Source organism: Ambystoma mexicanum, chromosome 13 (genome assembly GCF_040938575.1).
Source record: "Ambystoma mexicanum isolate Mex_15411 chromosome 13, UKY_AmexF1_1, whole genome shotgun sequence".
Classification (NCBI taxonomy): domain Eukaryota; kingdom Metazoa; phylum Chordata; class Amphibia; order Caudata; family Ambystomatidae; genus Ambystoma; species Ambystoma mexicanum.
In genome coordinates this window covers 480,018,345-480,024,966 of record NC_090938.1, presented here as the reverse complement: position 1 = coordinate 480,024,966, position 6,622 = coordinate 480,018,345, and the positions used below count along the sequence as shown (strand labels likewise).

General features: G+C 59.1%; 1 non-coding gene across 1 annotated transcript; it reads right to left on the bottom strand.

Moving 5' to 3' along the window:
• Positions 1-1,066: 1,066 nt before the first annotated feature.
• On the bottom strand, positions 1,067-1,217 carry LOC138522185 (5.8S ribosomal RNA). The gene has a single exon (XR_011283283.1). It is a non-coding gene; the product is annotated as a 5.8S ribosomal RNA (ribosomal RNA).
• Positions 1,218-6,622: the final 5,405 nt, after the last annotated feature.

Below are 6,622 nucleotides of genomic sequence, written 5' to 3'. Positions count from 1 at the left end.
CACTCTCTGCAGGAGCAGAGAGCCACCTGCCCCTGGGGCCTTCCCAGCCGGTCGTGGTGCACCGCAACAGATGAAATGCACCCTGCTGGGGCTGATGTGCCCGGGCCACAGACCCGCAAGGGCCTCCACCGTTCCAGGTGACCCACCTGCCCGCCGTGTTGGGGTCTGTGCAGTCGCCCACAGGATTCACCAGTTTACTACTCAACCGTTTCACACCAACTTTCCCTTACAGTAATTGTTGGCCACCAGTCTTGCGCCCGTATTTAGCCTTAGATAGAGTTCTACCACACGCCTTGGGCTGCATTCCCAAGCAACCTGACTCCAAGAAGACCTGATCCCGGTGTGCAAGAGGCCGCAATCGGCCTAACACCATCCGCGTGGTAAGACTCGATCAGAAGGACTTGAGCCCCCCTGAGCGATGCCGGGGAGTCGGTCTTTTGTACGCCACATTTCCCACGCCTGCCGCTGAATGGGGATTCAGTGCTGGGCTCTTCCCTTTTCACTGGCCGTTACTGAGGGAATCCTGGTTAGTTTCTTTTCCTCTGCTTAGTAATATGCTTAAATTCAGCAGGTTATCACATCTGATCTGAGGCTGTGGTCAGGGAGCACAAAGCTCAGGGCAGCTGGCCTCAGGCCCGTACGGGGGGTTGCCCCAGCCCTGTGCTTCTGGCGCAGGCGAGTGTGCTCTGTCCCAATCTGCAACAGAAGCCCACATGGTCACGAGGTCCGCGCTCCATGGTCATCCTGCGCCGGCACCAAAGACAGCCACACATAGCACGGCCAGGTGCCCCGGGGTAGGGTGAAGGTGTGCCAGGCTTTTTTAAAGCCTGCTGCCGCCGCCACCACATCCGGGGCGCGTCGGCCACCCGGCCCTCCCGAAACCAGCATGAGGCGGGGAAACTGGGGAGGCCAGGATGCGTTGGCAATGAGCTTGCGTGCCGTATCCAAGGATCCAGCGACAGTGCTGATCGGGGTCTGACCTTTAGGGGAGATGAATGGAATGGGGTCCCTGCAACAGCCCCAGCTACGCCCCTGGGAGGGAACCCCGGGGCGATTGATGTACAAGTGACTCTCAGACAGGCGTAGCCCCGGGAAAAACCCAGGGCCACATGGTGCGTTCAACGTGTTGATCAATGTGTCCTGCAATTCACACTAATTCTTGCAGCTAGCTGCGTTCTTCATCGATAAACGAGTCGAGTGATCCACCGCCAAGAGTCACAGGCACATTTTTTTGTTCCAGACATTGGCCTGACCCTGCCGGTGCAGGAAAGGTCGGGGGAGGTAGCGCTACCTCTGGCAGACAGCCCAGCGCCCTGTCTAGCTCGGCCGAAACCATTGTGGTTTTAAAAAAAAATAATAATAAATCCAGGTGCTAAGCCTGGGAAGCCTGACCGCCACCTGCAGCAGCACAGCACAGGGGGATGGAGGTAGGCCGTTCCGCCACCTGCCCACCTGGCCAGATCCACTCATCCTTCCCCGACCCCTTCCGCTTCCCTTTTGAGGGGGGGGGGCTGGGAGACAGACAGCGAGGCGAGCCAGAGACAGCACAGACAAGAGGGTCGGGTGGGACCGCTGGAGTCTTCAAACCCCAGCCTGGCCGCATAGGGCCCAGCTCCAGGTACCTGGGCAAGAGGGAAGGTCACCCACTGTGCAGCGGCTGGAACCTTGGTGCCCGTCAACTAAGCCAGCTGCACCATGGCTCAGGGCTCGTGCCTGGTGTGCCGGGCCCCTGTCTGCCTGGGGAGGCGCCCCTTGAGAGCAGTCAGGTTTCCGTCGGCTCCCGGCTGCCCCCACTCGGGGCTTCCCTGCTGACTGGGGTGTGCCCACCAATGCCCACCCACTGGTAGGTCAGAGAGAGGAGTGCGCGCCCCCAGCCAGCGCAGAGGCGGACTCAGTGAGGAGAGGGAGCTGCGCAGGGCTCCCTTTCCGGTGCATGGTTGGGGACATCCCCGGCAGGTTTACTCAACCCTGCCAGGCGGCATCCCCAGCCATCTGCTGGGTCGCTGACCCCTCTCCGGTGGAAGGGAATGCCCGCTCCCTGGCACCTGGTTGACCACGCGCACCGGACCGCTCTGCGAGAGGTGCCCCGGGCTGTGGTTTGCACGTCTGGGATGCAACTGAGGTCGGGCCCACGGCTCTCCCTCCCGCTGCTCCGCTGTTAATGATCCTTCATGCCCCCACCCACAAGCACATACCATTCACACTCAAATTCCCCATTTCTCCTTCCAAACACACGTTCCAGATTCAAATGCCACCTGCCTCCTGACCTGCATGCCACCATCCCTCCATCTGAACCCACACAAAGACACTAACATCCGTCCCTCCATACCTACACCAAGATGCTCCACCCCTCAGAGCAAGACCCATATGCTTCACCTCTACCTCCAGCCTCAACTCGGATGGCGCCATTCGCTCTCTCTCTATACCCACACCCGATTACCCCATCCCTTCGACACACATACTCCCACCACTCCAATAAACCAACACTCTTCTCTCCAGACAAACATACCCCATCCCTCCATTCACACCCAGATGCCCCCTTCCTTCCCACCAGAGTGCTCCAGCCCTGACCCACATGCTCCACCATTCCCTGACATGCCCCCATCATATGCCCTGTCCCGCCATACCAGATCAACAATGCCCCCTCCGATCCAGACTCCAAGATGACCAATCCCTTCCTCAAGACCCATAACATGATGGCCCATGCTCCCTCCACACAGAAAGATGCCCCTATCCGTCCTCCGACCAATGTGCCCCATCCCTCCCTCCAGATGCACACCAATGTGTCCTATGCCTCCCTTCATACCCACAGCAATGTCCCCATCCCTCCCTCCAGACCCACATGCACCATCCCTTCCCCTCAGACCCACACCAATATGTCCCATCCCTCCCTCAGAACCACACCAAGATGCCCCATCCCTCCCTCTAGACCAATACCATAATGGCCCATCCTCCCTCCACATAGCAAAATGCCCCTTCCCCTTGCATCAGATGCCCATGTGCCGATCATGAATCACATGCAGATAGCCCCAGCCAACCCCTCCTAAAACCAACCATCCTAGTATGCCCCCATCCACCCAGACCCACACCAATATGGAGCCATCCCTCCCCAGACCAATGTCCCTGCCCCTCCCATCAAACCCACACAAATGTGCCCCCACCACCTCCCTCCGGAGCCACACCAAGATGCCCCGTCCCACTTCCCAACCCACATCTAGATGATCCATGCGACCCTCCAGACCCACTGTGCCCGATCTCTCCCTCCAGAAACACACCCATGTGCACCATCCCTCCACCCAGATCCACACCGATGTGCCCCCACCACCTCCCTCCAGAGTCACACCAATTGCCCCTACCTCCAGAGCCACACCAAGATGCCCCATCCAACTTCCCAACCCACACCTAGATGACCCATGCCACCCTCCAGACCCACTGTGCCCCATCTCTCCCTCCAGAAACACACCCATGTGCACCATCCCTCCGCCCAGATCCACACCAATGTGCCCCCACCACCTCCCTCCAAAGCCACACCAAGATGCCCCTTCCAACTTCCCAACCCACACCTAGATAACCCATGCTACCCTCTAGGCCCACTCCCACTGCGCCCCATCTCTCCCTCCAGAAACACACCCATGTGCACCATCCCTCTGCCCAGATCCACACCAATTTGCCCCCACCACCTCCCTCCAGAGCCACACCAAGATGCCCCGTCCCACTTCCCAACCCACACTGAGATGACCCATGCCACCCTCCAGACCTACTGTGCCCCATCTCTCCCTCCAGAAACGCACCCATGTGCACCATCTCTCCGCCCAGATCCACACCAATATGCTCCCGCCACCTCCCTCCAGAGCCACACCAAGATGCCCCCACCACCTCCCTCCAAAGCCACACCAATGGCCCCCCACCACCTCCCTCCACAGCCACACCAAGATCCCTGTCCCAATTCCCAACCCACACCTAAATGAACCATGCCACCCTCCAGACCCAATGTGCCCCATCTCTCCCTCCAGAAAAACACCCATGTGCACCATCCCTCCGCCCAGATCCACACCAATGTGCCCCCACCGCTTCCCTCCAGAGCCACACCAAGATGCCCCGTCCCACTTCCCAACCCACACCTAGATGACCCACTGTGCCCATCTCTCACTCCAGAAACACACCCATGTGCCCCCATCACCTCCCTCCAGAGCCGCACCAATGTACCCCCACCACCTCCCTCCAAAGCCACAACAATGGGCCCCCACCACCTCCCTCCAGAGCCACACCAAGATCCCTGTCCCACTTCCCAACCTACACTTAGATGACCCATGCCACCCTCCAGACCCACTGTGCCCATCCCTCCCTCCAGAAACACACATGTGCACCATCCCTCTGCCCAGATCCACACCAATGTGCCTCCACCACCTCCCTCCAGATCCACACCAATGTGCCCCCACCTCCCTCCAGAGCCACACCAATGTGACCCCACCACCTCCCCCCAGATCCACACCAATGTGCCCCCAGCACCTCCCTCCAGAGCCACAACAAGATGCCCCGTCCCACTTCCCAACCCACACCTAAATGAACCATGCCACCCTCCAGACGCACTGTTCCCCATCTCTCCCCCCAGAAACACACCCATGTGCCCCCACCACCTCCCTCCAGAGCCACACCAATGTTCCCCCACCACCTCCCTCCAGAGCCATACCAAGATGCCCTGTCCAACTTCCCAACCCACACCTAGATGACCCATGCTACCCTCTAGGCCCACTCCCACTGTGCCCCATCTCTCCCTCCAGAAACACACCCATGTGCACCATCCCTCCGCTCAGATCCACACCCATTTTTCCCCACCACCTCCCTCCAGATCCACACCAATGTGCCCCCAGCACCTCCCTCCAGAGCCACAACAAGATGCCCCGTCCCACTTCCCAACCCACACCTAAATGAACCATGCCACCCTCCAGACGCACTGTTCCCCATCTCTCCCCCCAGAAACACACCCATGTGCCCCCACCACCTCCCTCCAGAGCCACACCAATGTTCCCCCACCACCTCCCTCCAGAGCCACACCAAGATGCCCCTTCCAACTTCCCAACCCACACCTAGATGACCCATGCCACCCTCCAGGCCCACTGTGCCCCATCTCTCCCTCCAGAAACGCACCCATGTGCACCATCCCTCTGCCCAGATCCACACCAATGTGCCCCCACCACCTCCCTCCAGAGCCACACCAATGTGTCCCCACTACCTCCCTCCAGAGCCACACTAAGATGCCCCGTCCCACTTCCCAACCCACACCTAGATGACCCATGCCACCCTCCAGACACACTGTGCCCCATCTCTCCCTCCAGAAACGCACCCATGTGCACCATCCCACCGCCCAGATCCACACCAATGTGCCCCCACCTCCCTCCAGAGCCACACCAATGTGACCCCACCACCTCCCCCCAGATCCACACCAATGTGCCCCCAGCACCTCCCTCCAGAGCCACAAGATGCCCCGTCCCACTTCCCAACCCACACCTAAATGAACCATGCCACCCTCCAGACGCACTGTTCCCCATCTCTCCCCCCAGAAACACACCCATGTGCCCCCACCACCTCCCTCCAGAGCCACACCAATGTGCCCCCACCACCTCCCTCCAGAGCCACACCAATGTGCCCCCACCACCTCCCTCCAGAGCCACACCAATGTGTCCCCACTACCTCCCTCCAGAGCCACACCAAGATGCCCCGTCCCACTTCCCAACCCACACCTAGATGACCCATGCCACCCTCCAGACCCACTGTGCCCCATCTCTCCCTCCAGAAACACACCCATGTGCACCATCCCTCCGCCCAGATCCACACCAATGTGCCCCAACCCTTCCCCAAACACACACCAGTGTCCCTATCCCTCCCCAGACCACTATGTCCTTTCACTCCCTCCAGACCCACACCAATGTGCCCCTTTCTCCAGATCCACACAAATGTGCCCCATCCCACCAGCATGCCCCTATGCAACCATTCAGACCCCACCAAGATGCCCAATCCCTCTCTCTAGTCCAATACCATAATGCTCCATCCTCCCTCTAAATAGCAAGATGCCCCTTTCAACAGATGCCTGTGTGCCAATCCCGAATCACACGCAGGTAGCCCTAGCCAACCATTCTAATAAACACACGCTCATGAAACATTAAATCACTATTTACACTGTGTCCCCGTTGCTTTTCTTAGCCCTCCATACCTTTCATGTTGAATAGCATGATTTTTTAGAATAAATGTAATTTCCCGCTCCCCTATCGAAATCGGGCGTGGCGTCTTGCAGGAACGTTCACGGTATCCGGAAGAAAATGGCAATTGTATTTACAGCCAAGATCACACGGGTTGCTGCTGTTCCTGCAACCTGGCAGCCAGAGCTGTAGAAACATTCCCGTCGTCGCAATGAAAATGCCCAACCTAAACGTAGCAAACAAAAGGCTGGCAGGGTCCCCAGAGAAAACGCCCACCCCATTCGCTGCCAGCGAAAAGCTGGCAGGGTCCGGTTGCACTTGCACCGGCAGCAAGAGCGTTCAGAATGGCCCCTCAGCCCAGCCCCGCTCACTGACTGAACGTGCTCCGGAAGCGCTTCACTGGTCCAGCCGGAATCACAGGATGA